Source organism: Gadus macrocephalus, chromosome 10 (assembly GCF_031168955.1).
Source record: "Gadus macrocephalus chromosome 10, ASM3116895v1".
In the NCBI taxonomy this organism is placed as follows: Eukaryota; Metazoa; Chordata; class Actinopteri; order Gadiformes; family Gadidae; genus Gadus; species Gadus macrocephalus.
The window spans coordinates 17,985,545-18,008,112 of record NC_082391.1 but is presented as its reverse complement, the minus strand read 5'-3'; the positions used below and the strand labels follow the sequence as shown (position 1 = coordinate 18,008,112).

The 22,568-nt window shown below is 44.1% G+C and overlaps 1 long non-coding RNA gene across 2 annotated transcripts; it reads right to left on the bottom strand.

Annotated features, from left to right (window-relative positions):
• Positions 1-7,405: 7,405 nt before the first annotated feature.
• On the bottom strand, positions 7,406-9,713 carry LOC132466031 (uncharacterized). Of its 2 annotated transcripts, none has more exons than XR_009527727.1 (5): positions 9,244-9,713; positions 8,675-8,758; positions 8,405-8,521; positions 8,116-8,201; positions 7,406-7,983 (listed from the first exon to the last, which is right to left on the bottom strand). It is a non-coding gene; the product is annotated as an uncharacterized LOC132466031 (long non-coding RNA). The 2 variants fall into 2 exon arrangements; XR_009527728.1 differs by having other exon boundaries at positions 8,116-8,195.
• Positions 9,714-22,568: the final 12,855 nt, after the last annotated feature.

Here is a 22,568-nt window from a genome sequence, read left to right as displayed (position 1 = left end):
TACTTCTCCAATCTCTTTCTTACACCTTGACCACATGTTGTAAATTTACCTCACTTTTATTGTGACCTGATTCCATGTTTTTTTAGTTTACAAGTTAGTTGTTTACTGTGTGTGTGCGTGTGCGTGTGCGTGTGTGTGTGTGCGTGTGGGGGGGGGGGGGGGGGGACTTAATTTATATACGTTAACGGGAGACGGAGAGCTAGAGTGAAAGTACAGAGAGTTCGAGTCTGTTTGTAGAAGTTACTTATTAAACTAAAGGCATGAGCCAACACATCCCTGACAGCAGGTATTCACCGGCAAGGCTACTTCTGGAAAATATACTGTTGCGGCAGTCAGCATTCCCAATGCCCAAAAGCTGTATACAATCAACCCGACTGTCATGGAAACATATTAGCTTCTTCTGATATGTTATAATATACATTATCAGTATATTATTAGTTGAATTAATTCACTAACACAATATAGACCAAAAAACATACAATTAATGCAATTCGTTTTCATGTATTTGCACCCAAACAAGTGTAATTCTAGACTGCGGTCAAGTGAGCCGCCATTCGTTCATCCGCGGTTAAGCCAGCCGTCACACAAAATCTTCGTGCGCCTTTACTCTAAACAGCCTTTGGGTGGTATCTCGCAACGTTTTCAAAATAAAACCCTTCACCTACGTGTGTAGATATATAGAACACTAGCTGGCGGCGTCTAGAATGTCCGCACTTGCGGACATCTTGCCAGTCAGCTGCTCACCCATAACATTGTGTTGGTAGTGGTACATGTTTAAAAATAACCATAACTTGCTACATTTTCAACCGTTTTACCAACGGTTGGGTTTCTTACAAACCTTATTAACGTGGTTATAATATTGTACCGATTTTAGAACATTTCCATTTTTTTAGAATCTAACATAATTATTCATCAGTATCAAGTAGGCCTATGCAGTGCCGTAACTACATATCTGACGTTTATAACAAAACAAACCGTTTGAAAATGTAGCAAGGTAGTTAAGGTTATTTAAAAAGTACATGTACCACTACCAAGTCAACACAGTGTTATGGGTGAGCAGCTGACTGTGGCAAGTTGGCCGCCAGTGCGGACCTTCGACTCCATTGGCCAGCAGAATATGCATGTGTACGTTTTTCAAATGACATTTTCTCAAAATCTATACAGTAAAATCAAATGGTTCCTTGTGGTCAAGTAGTCAGTACAACAGTTAGTATGGTCATATCAGTCAGTGCCTGAACTTATGTGACATTCGGTCTATAGCCCACTTCAAATTGCTGACATAATGCAATTTGCAAAGGCGAGAATATGCATGTGTACGTTTTTCAAATGACATTTTCTCTAAATCTATACAGTAAAATCACATGGTTCTTTGTGTACAAGTAGTCAGTACAACAGTTAGTATGGTCATATCAGTCAGTGACATTTTCTCTAAATCTATACAGTAAAATCTAATGGTTCCTTGTGTACAAGTAGTCGTTATAACAGTTAGTATCAGTTAGTGCCTGAACTTATGTGAAATTCGGTCTATAGCCCACTTCAAAGTGCTGACATAATGCAATTTTGCAAAGGCGAGAATATGCATGTGTACGTTTTTCAAATGACATTTTCTCAAAATCTATACAGTAAAATAACATGGTTCCTTGTGTACAAGTAGTCAGCACACGGGTTAATATGGTCATATCAGTCAGTGCCTGAACTTATGTGAAATTCGATCTATAGCCCACTTGCTGACATAATGCAATTTTGCAAAGGCGAGAATATGCATGTGTACGTTTTTCAAATGACATTTTCTCTAAATCTATACAGTAAAATCTAATGGTTCCTTGTGTACAAGTAGTCGGTACAACAGTTAGTATGGTCATATCAGTCAGTGCCTGAACTTATGTGATGTGACGGTCTACAGCCCACTTCAAAGTGCTGACATAATGCAATTTTGCATTATGGTGACCGATTAAATGTGATGGGAAAAATAAAACGACTTGTCCGACTTGAGGGCCGCGTTATGAAACGATGCGTCAGATAAACGATCGCACACATACGAGTCCGACAGAGCCTATAAACTCAACAAATGAATCCTATTTAACAGCCCGTTCCCTAGTAAATCATTTAATTTTTTTCGTTAAGTGACCGTAACATACCTTTGTTTTCCGTTCGTTCCTTGCAGAAACAACACAGACAGAATAAGCTTATTAATAATCAGACGGAAATCGTCGAGCGATGTCTTTTGTTCAGAAGCGTTTTTCAATATGTGTGCAACAGTAGACATGCAAACGTTAAAGATTCTTAGAAAAAAATTCCAACGTCATGCAGCTCATTGTGACGTCATACGAGAGATGACCTCTCCACCGTGGCCGTGTGTGTGTTCCTGTCCTGTGTTTGTGCGTGCCTGTGTTACGGACAGTGCTGTTAGCCTAGCAGAGGCGAGATGTTTGCATGTCATGAATATTCATAATAAGAGCCAAAATCTATATCAATGTAAGCACCAACAGAGGATCATGGGCATCAGGGCTCCGTTTCCCGATAACGATGCTCGTACGATCATTCTCACGATGGATCTTGCAAGCCATCGTAAATTTCTTTGGAGCGCTTCGAACGCGCGTTCACTGCACTCACAACGTTCGTAGGATTGTAACCGTCTACTGACATGGTGCTGAAATGGGCTCCGTAGGAGGGGGCGACGCAGGAATGATGCAGGAAAATGGGGTTAAAAAGCGTTAAAATATCTCCCCATCAAGGCCATCAACAGAATAGCCTACGAAAAGATTAGACTGCAATAATATGAATGCTAAAGATATTAAAACACAATTGATTAGGCCTAGGCTGACATATGCTACATTAGTCCTTATCCTGAACGCACTACTACATTTTTTCAAAGCATTTTCCCCCCTGAAATAATTACAAAAATAGCTAGTGTGACAACTACATTTATCTTAATGTGCAGCAAAGAGCCGACTATCTGATTCCGCATAAGGTTTCATTGATTGGCGCGCAATTTAGAATCTATGATGTAAAACAAAAAATGCAACATTCCATTAATTTAGTAGCATTCAAACTCGGATTCTGGGCATTGAAACCCGGCTATTGCTGACCCGATTAGGAGAGCTTGGTCTAGATCCTGCCCATATTGTTGGGCAGGATGATGTATAGGCCTTTTTACACTGCCAAGCCGGACACCCGCATGCAAGAATGAGCTCATGTCTGAGTAAAGTATATAAAACCAATGTATTATTATTATTATTAAAGGCTACAAACTAAATTAACTATTTACAAGTGCAAAAACTTCAACTTATTGTTCATTTTGCTGAGCACTTGTTTTTTATCCCGACAAAAGCCTCATAAGGAAAGTTCCTCTGCGTCTCTCGTAGGCCTACCATCTTTCAAGGTATTTTTTAATGTGACTACATAACCTTCTCTCACATGATCAGCAGCTCGCAGATTTCACTTACACCGAAACAGCCTGCCCTGGCCATCATATCCCTTCTTTTCCGGGTAGGCTATACTAGGTTATTAACTTATCCTGGAAATGATAATAGTATATTAAACAAATCCCAGCACCACACCAAAAGGAGGCAGCAAATCAGAGCTAAACATATCTATCTGCTCATTTCCACATGGTAAGAGAGCAACACAAAACAGGTTTATAATATTTGGATGTTTTATTTTCTTTAAATCAAGCAGGTTACATTTCATTCGTTTTTACACAATCTGATATTTGGAGGCATTTGCAAATATGCTCATAAATTACATGATTTGTAATCCCAAAGAATGAGGTGGTTAATGATCAATATTGGGATCAACAGTGATCACCCTACTAATGTAGGCATTACGTATGCAGGCAGAAAAAGGTCTCATGTGAAACACCACAGGTCTGAAATACTCAGGAACACATGAAAATGGCCCAAAAATGAATTTCACTCTCCAACCTTTTGCTAAAGAGACGTTGACAGGCCCACAGAGAGCCTGGAGCTCACGGGACAACATTCACACACATTCTGCTTCATGAAGAGGTCAGATTATCGTCAGACCATAGACATTACATGTAAGGACACTGAACATTTGGCCGGATTACACATAGAAATGCAATCCAAAACAAAATGGGTAAAGATAAAGCATGTTTATTGATGCGGCAAACAAAGGTTCAAATATCCTCCAAAGCACTTCAAGCCCTCAAAGAATGAAACTTAAAACGCAGATGAGGTAAAAGAAGAAACTTCTAAATTAAAGTGGAGCGACCCAGGGACAAGTCTGGTTTGGGTTAAAGATTATGGATGGTTAACTTTGTGTAACATGTTTGGACAAGCAAGTTTAGGTTTTAGGCAAGCGACTTCAGGTATTAGGCATGCAACTTCAGGCAAGCGACTTCAGGTATTAGGCAAGCGAGTTTAGCCAAGCTAAGCGAGTTTAGGTTTTATGCAAGCGAGTTTAGGTTTTATGCAAGCGAGTTTAGCCAAGCGAGTACAGGCAAGCGAGTCAAGCTAAGCGAGTTTAGGTTTTATGCAAGCGATTTCAGGTATTAGGCAAGCAAGTTTAGGCAAGCGAGTTTAGGCAAGCGAGTTTAGGCATTAGGCAAGCGAGTTTAGGCAAGCAAGTTCAGGTATTAGGCAAGCGACACGAGTTTAGCCAAGCAAGTTCAGGTTTTATGCAAGTGAGTTTAGGTTTTATGCAAGCGAGTTTAGACAAGCGAGTTTAGGCAAGCAAGTTTAGGTAAGAGAGTCAAGTTACTTTAGGCCTCACTTTATTTGCGGTTAAATTGCGGCATTAGGTTTAGAAAGAAGGTTAAGATCCAGGCTCAGGTTTGCTTCCAGCCTCGTCCCTCTAGTCGCTCCCTATAAAGAGGGTTCCCAGGTACCGTGTTAAAATACAACAGCTGGGATTACAGATATGGAGTACAGAAATAAATGACTTTATTTCTGATTGATTCAGAAATATTGATTCAAACATTCTTCCCCCAAAATGTGGTGCAACATAAAATGGAGAAAATAATTACTTTCTCTCCATTGAAACCCAGTCATATCTTACGATCTCACGAGGTCCCACCGCAAGGGGCGGTGTACAAGCTCTGTAGAGTGTGCACTGTGTGTTGATGTTGGGTGTGGATTAATGTGCTGGTGTAGCCATCCAGGGATCCTCAGGGTTTATGGGAGTAGGACACACTGGTGTAGTTCAGTACTGTGAAGTAAATTGATGCAAAAAGTAGAATCAGTGTCAAGGGCAATCAAATGTCTATAAATGCAGGAACAGCCCCATCTGGTCTCAATCAGCATTTGATTTCATAGACTTAAATTAGCGAAAAAACAAGCATTTATTTACCGCAATAGTCCTAGTGCTGGAGAACCAGGTTTCTAAAGATCAGGAGGGATTATATAATTGCCGTTTGACGCGTTAGATCTGTACAAGGAGGAAGTAAATATATACCAGCGTTGGGTCTCTGCACCATGACACCCAGCTGCCGCACATCTGGTCTCCCTTTAAGTCGCCTGAAGGAGAGGTCAACTTAATTGAACCCAAGGGGAATGGGTCACAAGAAAAGGTAAGGATAAATCAAAGCTAAACATAGAAAGGATGAAAACAAGCATTGTCCAACATGGGGTTCGGCGATATTTTGATGTAAAAACATTTAGGTGTACGATCCAACCATCAAAAACAGGCAAGATGGTCAATCCAGTATCTTACCGGTTCCACATGGAGACTCTAGATTGTCAAGTGGTTAACTCTTGAATCGCATGTACTAAGACCTGATGGGTTAGTGGTCAGAGAACAACTCATTAACGCGGGGATAAGGGGTTCGATTCCTTAATGAAGCTAGCGTTTTTCTTTCATATTCGACTTGATTTTTCTATGCCATTTTGCGTAACTTGTAGTTTATGAAGAAATGTTACTGGGGTTAAGGTTAGGGTAACGCTAAGGGTAAGACACAGTGTTTTTGCAACACAATATTTCACAATAACAAATTCCAAAGTTTTGATGACTCCAGTAGGAAACTTAAGATACCTAGAGAAATGCGTGAGTGCTCACAAAACATCAACAAGTCAGCAGTGTGGTACAGGGTGATCATTTCTGATATACAGTACAAAAGCAGTAAGACACAAAGTGTTTTTGCAACACAATATTTCTTACAATAACAAAGTCCAAAGTGTTGATGACTCCAGTAGGAAACTTAAGATACCTAGAGAAATGCATGAGTGCCCACAAAACATCAACAAGTCAGCAGTGTGGTACAGGGTGATCATTTCTGATATACAGTACAAAAGCAGTAAGACACAAAGTGTTTTTGCAACACAATATTTCTTACAATAACAAAGTCCAAAGTGTTGATGACTCCAGTAGGAAACTTAAGATACCTAGAGAAATGCGTGAGTGCTCACAAAACATCAACAAGTCAGCAGTGTGGTACAGGGTGATCATTTCTGATATACAGTACAAAAGCTGAAACTATTAGCCAGGAGTGGGAAAGATGCAGACGCAGACGTGGGAAGCAAGACGCACCAACACACAGTTGCCTGTTGCAAAATGGTTCAGAGTTTAATAGAAATAGTTAGGGTTAGCTGGTATGGCGTTATCTGGTATGGCTATAGTCTAATGTTAGCTTAGTTCGTGTTGTTTCGTCATGTTAATCGCTAGTAATAGTAAGTCATTTGTAGAAATATAGCCTATCATCACAGACTGTAGGAATGTCACCCCCCCTCCATCGCGTACGACACTGACGCTCATAATCTGTAGTGCACAGATCCCTGAGACAAACGGCTATGCGCACACATGCAAACCCATAGCGAGTGACGTAGGACGTAAAGTCCCGCCCAGGTCGAAGTGGCGTCGATTTAGAGAGTCCCGTAGAGGGGGGGGGGTCAAGGTGAGGGTAGAGGGGGGGGGGGGGTCAAGGTGAGGGTAGAGGGGGGGGGTCAAGGTGAGGGTAGGGGGGGGTCAAGGTGTGGGTAGAGGGGGGGGTCAAGGTGAGGGTAGAGGGGGGGGGTCAAGGTGAGGGTAGAGGGGGGGGGTCAAGGTGAGGGTAGAGGGGGGGGTCAAGGTGAGGGTAGAGGGGGGGGGTCAAGGTGAGGGTAGAGGGGGGGGGTCAAGGTGAGGGTAGAGGGGGGGGTCAAGGTGAGGGTAGAAGGGGGGGGTCATGGTGAGGGTAGAGGGGGGGGGCGGTCATGGTGAGGGTAGAGGGGGGGGGGTCAAGGTGAGGGTAGAGGGGGGGGGTCAAGGTGAGGGTAGAGGGGGGGGGGGGTCAAGGTGAGGGTAGAGGTCGAGGGTAGGGTAGATGTGTATAGGTTATCTCATTATGGTCAGTATTAAACATCACATAATGCACAACATGCAGAAAAAGCCACACAACCAGGTAGAATTTGTTATATACGATTTTATATAAACACCACGAGTATACATTTTATAAAATCGTTTCCACATTGAAACATTTTGGGAAGCGATTTGTCCGATGTCCGAACCCATTTTGATCACAAAGCGTGTATCGTGAATCCAGCGCAGCCATCTGTCCCTAACTCTGTCCCTAACACTGAACCCCGACGCCTTGAAGGACAAGGAACCCTCCCACCGTGGGGAGGAAGGAACCCTCGATGGAACACGCTAGGTGCATCCAAACGTGCAACAGATGGTGAGAAGGTCACGTTGCGTGAGTGTGGAGGAGATTAATCCACAGGCCAAAGTCCTGTTGTGTGAGTGTGGAGGAGATGAATCCACAGGCCAAAGTCCTGTTGTGTGAGTGTGGAGTAGATGAATCCACAGGCCAAGGTCACGTTGTGTGAGTGTGGAGGAGATGAATCCACAGGCCAAAGTCCTGTTGTGTGAGTGTGGAGGAGATGAATCCACAGGCCAAAGTCCTGTTGTGTGAGTGTGGAGGAGATGAATCCACAGGCCAAAGTCCTGTTGTGTGAGTGTGGAGGAGATGAATCCACAGGCCAAAGTCCTGTTGTGTGAGTGTGAAGGAGATGAATCCACAGGCCAGCGATGAGTGGCGGTTGTTGATCACTGAAATGTGGACAGAGGAAAACAGCATATTGTTCAGTTGACTGTCTAGGTAGTGTCACGTTATCAAAAGGTTATTACACCTGTAGTCAATGAACACGATATCCATGTCATCTTCAGCAGTGGGATACTGACTTAAGGGACTCCAGCTGGTCAGAGATACAGGCTTGACGCAGCTCAGGTCTGTCTGTCCCAGACTGGACACAGCATTTCAACTGCACCTTACAAAGACGGATGATATGAATACAAAAGGACACAACGATTCAGTTATCTGGCAGACCGTCCGAGCCAAAGAGTCTTGGTGAATTCAGAAGTGCGCCATGCCATGTAGTCTGAGAACTCAGGGGTGGAACCCAGCACCATTTGATGGAGAGCCCAACACCCCATCCTACCCCGTTTAGAGTTCCATCAGCAACAGACTCACCTTCCAGATGCATGGCTCCTTCAGCTCTCTCCTCAGTGGATATCCCCTTGGAGTCGGGTGTCACTCGCCCCACCCTGACGTCCTTCACCAGGCAGGTCCTCCATCACCTCCCTATCCCTGTTTGGGGACAAACGGGGCCGTTTGGCCTCAATGTCTGGGCACAATCAAAGTGGTAGTTTGATGGTCCGACATCAGTGGTAGTTTGCTATAATGTCTGGTAGTAAACTGTTGTTTCCCAGTACAAGTCATGTTCAGTTCATGCAAACATACCAGTACTACTTGTTGGCAGGCAGACTCATGGTTCTCCAGGTGCACGGCTCCTCCATCAGCTCTCCTCAGCCAAGGACTCCTGGTCTGTGTAAACAGTGGTGGTAGATGAGCAATTGGGGGGGGGGGGGGGGGGTATTCTTGTGACGCCCGGTTTAAACCAAAGCCCTGGCTGGAGTGTTAATGAGGGCATTAAATATGATTTGTTTTATTCTTTCCAACTTGCATAGAAACAAATGCAAGTACCAGATGTGCGGCAGCTGGGTGTCATGGTGCAGAGACCCAACGCTGGTATATATTTACTTCCTCCTTGTACAGATCTAACGCGTCAAACGGCAATTATATAATCCCTCCTGATCTTTAGAAACCTGGTTCTCCAGCACTAGGACTATTGCGGTAAATAAATGCTTGCATAAAGCAAATGCAAAGCAGCTATAGTTTGTAATCTTTTAAGTCAGAACACTGAAATATTCTAGTTGATGAAAATGCTGTTCAGTTCCATAAATAATTGAATCACTTAGTTCTGATCGTCACATGACTGAACACAATGATGACCCACAGCTGTCCTTTACCTTCCAGAGACCTCTGCAGTCGCATCGTAGCGATCGTAGATCCGAGCGGATCCTGGTGGGTCAGCGATACAATCAGGATATGAAAAAAAAAAAACATTCTCACACCTCAGTAGACAGTTTTTCTTCATTTTAAAAGGGGACATTATACCACCAGGTGTGAGTGTGATTAGCCTTACAAGCCGTTTCCAAAATCGGACACATATTACATCACTACTGGGCGTGTACACCTAGATCTGTGCTGGATAGATGAGCAACGTTTACTTCGGTCCACTGGGTAGGCTGGTAGAATGATCTGTACAGCACAGATCTAGGTGGACACGCCCACTAGTGATGTCATATGGGGCAGATTTTCAAAACCGCTTGTTAGGCTAATCACACTCACACCTGGTGGTATAATACTTCCCCTTTACAGAATAACAACTTTCAGAACTCATGTGAGAAATCAGACGCTGCGGCCTCACATGGAGAGCAAAATTGTGAGTGAATAAATCCTGTTCACTCACAGCTCCCTAAACCCAGCGACTTTTTTCTCAAAATCATTCTGATCAAAACGATGGCTAAAGAGACCGATGTAGGGCTGGTGGAGTGGCTAGTCTAGCAGCCTACTCCTTCACATTGAGGTGGCAGTGTAAGGTATAATCACCTCAGGGTCGGCTGTCCTTGCCCCACTACGAGGGACGTCCTTCACCAGCGGGTCCTCAGCACGGCTCCATCACCACCCCTCACAGAGTCCTGGTCTGGAGCAAAAAACAGGGAATTTGCCTCATGTCCACCATGTTCAGTTCATGCAAACCAGTGCAAACCAGTACCACCTGTTGGCAGGTAGATTCATGGTCGTCCTCCAGATGCAGTTCCTCCATCAGCCAAGGCCATCGGGTCTGTAACAAACAGGGGTGGTAGTTGAGCAGTGGGTGGGATTATTCTCTGGACGCCTCTTTTAAACCATTCTGAACCAAAGTACTGGCTTTTGGTGTAAAATGTAGAGGAATAGAAGACACTGCAAGTTAAAAAAATAAATAAGAACCATGCACACACTTGAAAATGTGTTATGCAGGAGAATGGTAGAACATTCTGTGAATTCAACAGCACACATTTGAAATTTGACTGTTAACATTATTCAAACAGTCTTCTGCCTCAGCTGAAACTCAATATTTAAAACAAACGCTAAAACTTGTAGAATTCTTGTACCAGTAGCGTAGACTCTAGCCTTCACATTTAGGGGTTAGAGTCTCAATAAAACTTCACTGATGGCTCCATTAAGCCAAGGACGGTTTTCTCTAAATCTGCCATATTAGATGACGGCTGAAGTAACCGATTTTAGAACAGAAACCGTTCAGTAGCAGTGAGAGTGATAATCAAACTAGAGACCGGCTGCATTCACCCCGACATCATTCTTAAGGCAGGACCTCCACCACGGCTCCTCCATCGGCTCTCGTCCACCATGGCTCCGTCGGCTCTCGTCCACCATGGCTCCTCTGTCTGCTCTCGTCCACCATGGCGCCCTCGGCTCTTGTCCACCATGGCGCTGTCGGCTCTCGTCCACCATGGCGCTGTCGGCTCTCGTCCACCATGGCTCCATCGGACCTCCTCCATCAGCCCTCCTCCTCAACCAACGCGTCCTGACCTAACATCAAACGGCAGTAGTTGGGTCCAAAATCAGCCATATTAGATGACGGCTGAAGTAACCGATTTTAGAACAGAAACCGTTCAGTAGCAGTGAGTGATAATTAAACTAGAGACTGGCTGCATTCACCCCGACATCATTCTTAAGGCAGGACCTCCACCACGGCTCGTCCATCGGCTCTCGTCCACCATGGCGCCGTCGGCTCTCGTCCACCATGGCTCCGTCGGCTCTCGTCCACCATGGCTCCGTCGGCTCCGTCGGCTCTCGTCCACCATGGCTCCGTCGGCTCTCGTCCACCATGGCTCCGTCGGCTCTCGTCCACCATGGCTCCATCGGCTCTCGTCCATCAGCCCTCCTCCTCCACTAACGCGTCCTGACCTAACATCAAACGGCAGTAGTTGGGTCCAAAATCTGGTAACAAAGCCGGGGAGGTCAAACCTTCACACCCTTGCATTTGTAAAGGGGAAAAAATATCTAACTTCAAGCTTACAAGTTGACTCGTTGAGAAATGTATAAACTACTACTGTCAGAATGAAAATCTGAGAAAGATAATAAAAAATAATCAGCCTCAACAATTAGTTTCAGAGCGGCTTGGAGATGGTACCCTGGTCCACCCTGCTGCCCCATTACTGGTCCAGGTAGTGGGGTTACCCTCTAGTCCCCAGCCTCAGGTCCAACCAGCTGTGTTGTACAATATTTAACTAAACCTTGGGAGACGACGTGCCATTTCTAAACTGCTGTAAATTAGCTTTATTAATCAACTACATTTACATTGAGGGCATTTAGCAGATGCTTTTAACCAAAGCGATTAGTTTATTGCTTCTCTTTCTGAAAAATGTACTCGACACAGGTTGGACGTCTTCAGGAAGCGGACTCCCAAACACTAAATCAAGGTACTGAACCATCATAATCAAGCACATTAACATCCAATATTCATCCTTTTAACGTAAAAATCAACATTGATCGAAAGCCACTTACACCGATAGAGGCTGGTTCAACAGCTCGGCCACATCTCCTCCCACTGACCACGCTGCAGAGATCACTGAGAAGATCATAATGTTATAAAAGATTGGTAAATACTGTGGGAATCAATGTGAAAGCTTCAATATCAAACACTCACATGTGCGGTTGGATTGACATCTTCTGCATCATACAGGATCAGGACTGCAAGGCCTGGAGTTTCCCCCCCCGTCTGTTAGCACAACATTCATCCATTTAAAAACACCACGACGCGCTTTACATCACTGCCTCACCAATAATAAACTGAATCAATATAAGAGTTCTTGGTCACCACGTTAGTTGCCTTGTGCTTAGTTTGATTTATTCAAAAGTCAAAGGTTTATGGTAGCATTTGCGCAACAATTAACTTTACTTTTCTAAACAGCTATACCATTTGATAATACGTGAATAAGCACACTTACATTTAACCCTTCCTTTTGTTTCTGAAGTCTAGCAGAAACTATATTGAGCAGATCACAGCCCAGATATTTAGAACACTAGCAATATCAATAGTAATTTAGATAGTAAAATGATACTTGGCCACATTCAGCTGCTGGGTTGTTAGGTAAGCCGTAGTAGGTAAATGCCGTCGTCTCCATCTTTTACGCGACCCGATAAATGTATGCGCAGAAAATCGAGAGTTGATTGTAGAGCGCAGTTATCAAAGTATTTTGCGGTATTTTGTGGGATAATTTAAAAATATATATATTTTAAGAGTGCCCTTCCTAATTTCTAGTGCATAAGGATTTACCAATAATCACAGATGGTTACCTATAGAAATGGGGCACTGCCAGATTACCTTAATTGGGTACGCTCATTAGTTATGAGGTTTACGCAAATGCCAATATTGATCGTACTGCCAGACGCCATAATAAGGTGTGGATGACATAACGCAATTGCCAATCCTGATCGTACTGCCAGACGCCATAATAAGGTGTGGATGACGTAACGCAATTGCCAATCCTGTTCGTACTGCCAGTTATCCTCCACCACACAGTACTGCAGCATTTGAGCTTCACAGACTGCACAAAACTAACTACCAACCTCTACAGAAACCCCAAGCCCCGTCATACTGGAATCGTAACGTTCCAGTACGAACCATCCCTAAGTAACGTAACCAGCACCTCACCTTGAGCTGAACGACGATGAAGATCTTGTGGTCGTCTCATTGCAAAATACAGCCAACAGACTTACCTTGAGGCGATCTGGTAGTTTGTTGCTGTTGGTTTATGTACAAAACATTTTGACTAAACATTTCAGTTACCCCATTTAACTAATTATCTACCAATTAACAATGCTTGCCAGTGTACAAAAAAAGCTAACTAATCTGTCTTTTGGCTACTTCCTCGCTTCACATCGCATGAGCATTGTCATATTGATCCGGGTGTGGTCCGAGTGGCCAGAGATGCATGTTAGGATACTGTGCTGTCTGAAGTCTACTGTTCTGTAGACGTGCCCCCCTCCGGAGAAACAGTGTTCAAAAGGGCTGTTGCATCAGTTACATGACCTGGAACATCCGTCAAGACTGTGACAGGGACTCCCCAAGGAGAGACGCCATGGGTAGGATGCGAGGGCTCTTTCTCAGCGACTAGAATACACCACAGCGCCTACGGGAGGGAACCATTGCACACATTTCAATATTCCTCTTCATAGATCTTGAAGCCCCAGCGAGGATTTCTTTTCCTCCTCAGCTGAAGAAGAGCTTGGTTACAGCATGAAGAGAACCCTAGTTGGGATGTTACCAAGATGGTTTCTGATTCAAAGGGGGACCCAACTCCCAGGTCCAGCTAGCATCGACAAATGCATTGCAATTCAGCCCAAGAAAAACTTGCATCCCAGCACAGGAGTCCAGAAGATACAATCCACAGGGCCTGCCAGCCAACTATCATGTCGGGGCTAGAAAGGGCAGCCACGTCGCCGTCTTTCAAGCTTGAAGGACCATTTCCTAAAATGTTGTGATGTATAATAAGTGCGTATCCCCATGTCATCACGCTCACACATGGTATGCCTCGTCACCCTGATCACGCCCGGATGAAGAACCCCAGGCCAGGTAGAACCCCGACTACATGAACAACCGAACCAGGTAGAACCCTGACCACATGAACAACCAGGCCAGGTAGAACCCTGACCACATGAACAACCAGGCCAGGTAGAACCCTGACCACATGAACAACCAGGCCAGGCAGAACCCTGACCACATGAAGAACCAGGCCAGGTAGAACCCTGACCACATGAAGAACCAGGCCAGGCAGAACCCTGACCACATGAAGAACCAGGCCAGGCAGAACCCTGACCACATGAAGAACCAGGCCAGGCAGAACCCTGACCACATGAAGAACCAGGCCAGGCAGAACCCTGACCACATGAAGAACCAGGCCAGGTAGAACCCTGACCACATGAACCAGGCCAGGCAGAACCCTGACCACATGAAGAACCAGGCCAGGCAGAACCCTGATCACATGAAGAACCAGGCCAGGCAGAACCCTGACCGCATGAACAACCAGGCCAGGCAGAACCCTGACCGCATGAACAACCAGGCCAGGCAGAACCCTGACCGCATGAACAACCAGGCCAGGTAGAACCCTGACCGCATGAACAACCAGGCCAGGTAGAACCCTGACCGCATGAACAACCAGGCCAGGTAAAACCCTGACCGCATGAACAACCAGGCCAGGTAAAACCCTGACCACCTGAACAACCAGGCAAGGTAGAACCCTCGCCATGCCCACCTGAAGAGCCACAGGCAGTCCAGTTGTTTTCCTTCAGACTCAAACTCTTCCGCTTTGATGAGCCTGAGAACAGGGACGGGATTTGATGGAAGTGGTGAGAAGGTAATCTGATTAGGTCACCCCAGTGGTGGGATGGTAGGTATCGGACATCCCAGTAGCTGGTAGGTTTCAGACATCCCAGTAGCTGGTAGGTTTCAGACATCCCAGTAGCTGGTAGGTTTCAGACATCCCAGTAGCTGGTAGGTTTCAGACATCCCAGTAGCTGGTAGGTTTCAGACATCCCAGTAGCTGGTAGGTTTCAGACATCCCAGTAGCTGGTAGGTTTCAGACATCCCAGTAGCTGGTAGGTTTCAGACATCCCAGTAGCTGGTAGGTTTCAGACATCCCAGTAGCTGGTAGGTTTCAGACATCCCAGTAGCTGGTAGGTTTCAGACATCCCAGTAGCTGGTAGGTTTCAGACATCCCAGTAGCTGGTAGGTTTCAGACATCCCAGTAGCTGGTAGGTTTCAGACATCCCAGTAGCTGGTAGGTTTCAGACATCCCAGTAGCTGGTAGGTTTCAGACATCCCAGTAGCTGGTAGGTTTCAGACATCCCAGTAGCTGGTAGGTTTCAGACATCCCAGTAGCTGGTAGGTTTCAGACATCCCAGTAGTTGGTAGGCTTCAGACATCCCAGTAGTTGGTAGGTTTCAGACATCCCAGTAGTTGGTAGGTATCGTACGTCCCAGTAGTTGGTAGGTATCGTACGTCCCAGTAGTTGGTAGGTAGGTCATGAACGGACCAGACCTTGAACAGAGCAGGGATTGGTTGGTAGGTCTTTACAGTAGGATTCTCCTCATCCCATATGAACAGCAGGCCGAAGAGCCCTCTGCTGGCTCAGATGCAAGCCTTTCTCAGGCTGAACTGCAGAGTAATGGAGGAGGCCAGCTGGTCCTGGAAGTTCGGTCCTCTTAAATCAGAACCTATCGCGGTAAGATCCCACCAAGGACCCTTTTCGTGACTGCAGCTGTGCTCTACTCCAGCTGCGGAGGTAGAGAAACCGTAGCTACGGCTTCAAGATGTATGGTGGGCAACGTTGAAATGTGCTCCATGGTTCTCTAGCGAAGGACCAAGGTGGTGTTCTAGTCGTTGAGGAAGAGCCCTCACCTCTCATCCCCGGGCGTTTCTCCTTTAGGTGAGAGCCTGTCACCATCTTGAATGACATCCCAGTTCATGTAAATGACTTCACAACCACCTCTTAGACACATGCCTTCACCTGAAGGGGGCAAGTCTACAGAGCTGGAGGCTTCAGACAGCACAGAACCCTAGCATGCATCTCTGATCACTCAATCTGAACCCTCATCAGTACGGTAACTCATGTGACGTGATGCAAAGTTCAGGAAGTAGTGGCGAAGCATGTCGAAAGAAAATCTAGACAAAACCTTGGAGTATGTTTTGGCTGCACTCTGAGAAACTCTATGTTACTATTCTCACAATTCACTTGGAACCTATACTACACCCCTTCTAACACAGCATTGACACATGTTCAAACTAAACAGGTAATTAGCCCACGTACCAACAAAAAACATTATTTAAATCATTCACCTTTCCACCTCAGCCAACGAGGAGGCCAAAACAATGCCCCAGCATAAAGAGGAAATATAAGGACTTACAGTTCGCAGTTTCTTCTTCATGGTTCAGTTTTGATACTCACAGAATCACTTTCTCCTCCTTGACCTGTGAAGTAACGGAACGAGCAGATTCGTTTTAGTGCTCAAACCACACCACTGAGGCAAAGTTGATTCAAGCTAACTTAATTTGAATTAATCATGCATTCCTTTCCCCAAATATTGGCACCAATCTTCTCCAAACGACAGTCCTTTAACCTGTAGAAACTTCATTAAAGGCACCCAGTGCAACTTTATGTAAACATTCAATGAAAAATAAACATTCAATTTCTAGTCTTTTTTACACGTAGTAAGTTTCAATAACTCCATACCATTACATATCGACATTCAAGGAGCAAAGATGAGACGTCGTTGTGTGGTGAGAACTGATAGAAAATCGTAAACAACAACAATCGCCGGTGGGGAGAAGCCATTTTTCCATTGACTGGAAGCCTGCTTTATTTATTGTAGGTTCCAAAAAATAAAGAAAATGGCGGCATTGTTGTTGTTATCGATTTTGTATCAGTTCTCACCACACAACGACGTCTCATCTTTGCTGCTTAAATGTCGGTATGTAATGGTATGGAGTTATTGAAGCTTACTACGTGTAAAACTTTTTTAACTTTTTTTACGTGTTTTAACTTTATTTTGGCAGTTGTGTATAGTTTAGCTGCATCTAGACTAATATACTTGAAAGAAATATATCAAATTCTTAAGGGTTTTAACTTTTAATTTGTTTGGTTTTTAAAAGGCAAAAATCCACCTGATAAAACGATCAAGGGCTTAATAAAAAACATGATTTGGCAAACGCATCAGACTCTATAGACGTCTTAAATCAGCCCACACAACTAGCACATTCCACATTTAACCACACCACCTGAATAAATAAATGGCCTATAACCACGCAAAAACACTACAAATGATGTCCAATTACATCAAGAACCAACATTAAACATCAAGTAAGCCTAGTAGGAAAATAAACGTTCTACTCACAGCAGGTCCAGATGTGGTGGTCCGTTTTACTTCGAAAAGCGTTCGTTACAAGAACTGTGATTTGTCACACAAAACCGGGAAACTCCAACCAAGTTCTGGTTAAACTCCTAAAGTATACATCACCGTACCTGGGAGACGTTAGACGGTTAGTGGGGAGACCGACCTGCTTAGTGTGGCCTACTGAGCAGCACAGGTAAGTTAGAGATGACTGAGCACGAGTCGCCACATGCAGGTGAACTCATTAGCGCGGAGCGTGGCACTAATTAGTTAAACCACGTGCAGATGCGGCCCAGCGGGTTGCCTTGGTAACGGATATGCGACCACGCAAATACAATCCGCCGCCACGTGTCGCATTCATATATTTATTTATTATAGATTTATATATCTATATTTATTCATTATTATGATAATAATATTACGTGAAGCTATCCGTGGTGGTGAGGAAACGTGCGTGAAGCGCATGCGGCATGCCGCATCTGACAGTACGACGCAACCAGACGCCTGTGAGCGACGCGTCTATGTCCATGTGCGTCTCTCTAGGGGACTCTCTAAATCGATATGGCGAGTGCACAGATCCCTGAGACAAACGGCTATGCGCACACATGCAAACCCATAGCGAGTGACTTAGGACGTAAAGTCCCGCCCAGGTCGAAGTGGCGTCGATTTAGAGAGTCCCGACATGTTCAACGTTCATTTTGGTGAAGCAGATGTCTTCCGTGGGGCGCTTTTCGCTCAGCCCCACATGCCTGAATTATTAGCCAATGGTTCCCCCGTTGCTAGGCAGAAAAGTATATAATTTCGCCAATCAGCGTCGTCGTATTGTATGGCTTTGGGGCGCTCAAGATATAGCCCCTAGCGCAGTGCACCGTCCACTGCGCGTAACCGCGCGTTTGCCATTACCTCAGAGATCAGCAAGATGGCGACTTTGAGTACTGCTTCCACTGTTTCCCTGTGAGTTCAACTAGTAAAAGAACTCAGAGCAGAAAAGCCAGAAGTGAACGTAACCCAACAAGCAAGAGAAAAGGATAGAGCCTACAAGAGAAGTTTTTCCAGAGTTTGGTTCAGGCTTGGCTAACTAGCTCTGGGTATGCCAATGCAATTTTTTGCTTTCGTTGTATACTTTTTAAAACAAGTGCGTGTGATAGTTCGTGGACACAGACCTGACGTAAGAGGAATGACACATTCTGTCAGAACGGATCAAATAAACACAAGCGAGCAAGAGTGCATATGAACAACTGTGTGAAGCTAGCCATGCTAGAGGTAAGCAACTTCTATTTATTCCACTAGCCTATTAGACCCTTTTACTGTTTGTACACAATGATGACGTAGAACGCATGCGCGCGCATTCCGGCAACAGAAGTATGGCTGAGATCAACAGCTTGTCAAGCTATGCGAGGGAATTATCAACACAAGATCGCGAATTTTACTTCAACAAGTTGACTTTGACAAATGGTGTCCGACTTCCAGATCCATGTACTATTAATGAGTGGGTTGAAGACGTCAGCAAGTGGCCGAATATACAGTGGCCAGATATATATCTACTTATTACACGGGTCTTTTCAACGTTCCGTTCACTTGCATGTGCACTTCACAACTTCCGGCGGTGAATTATTTTTTATAAGCCCCTTCATGGCGAACAGGACACCTCCGCTGCTCGTCGGTGTCCTATTCGCCCTGTCGGGGCTTATTTTCTCGATAATGACCGGCGTTCTATACATTATCCCTTACGTATTTAATAGAGAAACCGAGCTTGTACACCAGATAAATTGCGAGCCTATAAGTCACTGGATGATGCTTATGAATACGTTGTCTGTGGTCATGTACAGAACGTCAAATACCATGACATAGACTCTGAGTTTTATGTGGTGAAATCAGAATTTTGTATTATGTCCTCATTCCAGTCAACACGTTTAATCGCCTGCAGCCACATACGCCGCCGGTTGCTCTTAAATGGTTGTGATCCTGTCGGAATCCTATACAACTTTAGTCCGCCGGTGGAATATCGATTCTGACAACCATATACGCAACAACCAGACATTTTGATGCTGGAAACCTTTTTTGATCCACTTTTAAACTCTTGCTAGTCAGTTGCTACCTCGTGTGTGAGTCAGAACGACTGGGAAACAATACCACTTCTGTTGCCGGCATGCGCACGCAACTATTTGATGACGTTGGCTGTAAAAGGGTCTATCTGTATTTCCCTTGAGATGGACACTGGTTGCAGACCCTCACAACCTCCCCCCACCCCGTACTGTATATAGTTCTCTGCAAACCTATGGTGGGACCAGGCCTTCATTGTGCATATTGTATATAGTCCTCTGCAAACCTATTCAGTGTACATACTGTATATAGTTCTCTGCAAACATGGTGGCATGCATCAGGCCTTCAGTGTGCATATTGTATACAGTCCTCTGTAAACCTATTCAGTGTACATACTGTATATAGTTCTCGGCAAACCTATGGTTGCTTCAGGCCTTCAGTGTTCATATTGTATATAGTCCTTTGCAAACCTATTCAGTGTACATACTGTATATAGTCCTCTGCAAACCTATGGTGGCATCAGGCCTTCAGTGTGCATATTGTACTGTATGTAGTCCTCTGCAAACCTATGTTGGTATCATGCCTTAAGTGTGTCTTCAACAACCACACACAAAAGTTTGCACATTTACATGAATTTTGTGGAATTCATATTTCATTGTATTTGTCTAAATGCTTACTAATGCAGACTGTAGATATATTTATGAGTGACGTTTACCAACACAATGGCTTGGCCATAACACAGTCACCCATTATCTCTATCTCTCTCACTCACACACAGAGAGAGAGAGAATGTTATTTTTCATTCTCTCTCTCTGCACCAGAATGCTTCGTTTGTTTGTGAAAATCACAAAAAAATCTTGTGGGGGAGCATGCCCCCAGACCCCCCTTTTTGGGTTTGGAATGCAAACGTTCAGCCCCCCCTCAAATAAATTCCACCAGCCGCCACTGGTTTATGTTACTTCTACAGTTGAAGTAGCCTACGACTGATGATTTGAATCATCGACTTTCAGGGGTTTTTTCGGGTTTATTTTTTTCTCACGTCGCGCCCCCCCCTGAAGTACTCTGGCGCCCCCCAGGGGGGGCGCGCCCCACAGTTTGAAAACCACTGGGTTAGAGCATAAGTTCAGGCACTGACTGATATGACCATATCAACCGGTGTGCTGACTACTTGTACACAAGGAACCATTAGATTTTACTGTATAGATTTAGAGAAAATGTCATTTGAAAAACGTACACATGCATATTCTCGCCTTTGCAAAATTGCATTATGTCAGCCCTTTGAAGTGGGCTATAGACCGAATTTCACATAAGTTCAGGCACTGACTGATATGACCATACTAACTGTTGTACTGACTACTTGTACACAAGGGACCATTTGATTTTACTGTATAGATTTAGAGAAAATGTCATTTGAAAAACGTACACATGCATATTCTCGCCTTTGCAAATTTGCAGTATGCCAGCACTTTGAAGTGGGCTATAGACCGAACTTCACATAAGTTCAGGCACTGACTGATATGAACATACTAACTGTTGTACCCACTACTTGTACACAAGGAACCATGTGATTTTACAGTATAGATTTCAGTGTTTCCCCCACGTTCACACAGCAGCGGCGCATCGCCGCTGCTGAATTTTCTCCGCCGCTGCAATAAAAATCCTTCTCCTAATTATTATTATTTTTTTTACGTAGCTCCTTTTAGAAAATGTACAGCACGTAACGTCAATTGCGCAGCACGCGGCACATCGTCACGTAACCAACATCAAAGAAGAAAAATACACAGCGAGTGTGGCAGTTGTTGGCAGTAGGCTACCCTACACGGTTGCAAAGTTACATTGATTCTAGCAGTAGCGAGTGAAGCGGAAGATCGAAGAAAGAAGGAAAGAGAGAGACAGACAGAGTGAGAGAGAGACAGACAGAGAGAGAGAGAAAGTAAGTTGCTAAAATGTGTCGCTACATGACCACCAGTGTTAAAAACCCTCTGAGCCCAATCATTTTATTGTATCTATAAACCGCAACCTCCGTGACGTTTTTCCTCTAGTATTGTGTGTGTGTGTGTGTGTAGGCCTATGTGTGTGTGTGTGTGCGTGTTGTCGCTCTCTTTTGGGATCACTCATAGCCTTTACAGGAGCTTATATCCAGTCAGGAATTTATAGCCTAGATATTTTCGGGAACTTTGAAAAATGAATCCATACTGTTAGATCCGATGTTGTTCTTTATTGCCATATAAAATCCGTTTTCATCGCGTATTTTGGTTAGGGATTTATGCTAATCGCCTGTAAGCATGTGGTCATTAGCATAAATGCAGGGAAAAAACCTAAGGACTTCTTAAAAGATCATGAATAGTTTCTATTATGTATAACTTATATTTATTTTATAATTTTCTCATCACTTTTTGACTCCCAAGACTAAGAAGTGTTTTAAGCAATAACAAGCTTAATCAATTTGCCTTTTTTGTGTCATATCAATAAAGTGAGTGTGTTATTTTCAAATTTTAGTTAGGTTTATAATTTAAAAAGATGTGTTTTGCCCATTGTTGCAGGAGATTTCATTTTTGAACAAAGTGTCTTATGTAAAAAAACAGTTATGCTTTGGGCATAGCAACCATGTTTATTGTTTAAGCATTAGGCAAAAATCTGTAAATAAATTGTGCAAATTATATTTGCGTTGTGGCATTTTTTGTTTAAATATTACTATACAAAAATATAAAAATCTGTAAATGAAGACACAAAAGGCAAAGTTACAACACCAATAATCCCATCTACAGTAATACACAGGACTGTTTGAGTAGGATTTAAGTGCATATTCTCCTCTCAAAGTGCACCAGATTCATGCATTCCAATGTAAAAAGTACAAAAAAAATTCGGCAGGGGGGGCATGCCCCCGGACCCCCCTAGAGGCTTCGGGGACCACACCACCACTGCTGAAAAAAATCCTGCGGGAAACACTGGATTTAGAGAAAATGTCGTTTGAAAAACGTACACATGCATATTCTCGCCTTAGCAAATTGCATTATGTCAGCACTTTGAGGTGAGCTGTAGACCGAATTTCACATAAGTTCAGGCACTGACTGATATTACCATACTAACTGTTGTACTGACTACTTGTACACAAGGAACCATGTGATTTTACTGTATAGATTTGGAGAAAATGTCATTTGAAAAACGTACACATGCATATTCTCGCCTTTGCAAATTTGCATTATGTCAGCAATTTGAAGTGGGCTATAGACCGAATGTCACATAAGTTCAGGCACTGATGATATGAACATACTAACTGTTGTACTGACTACTT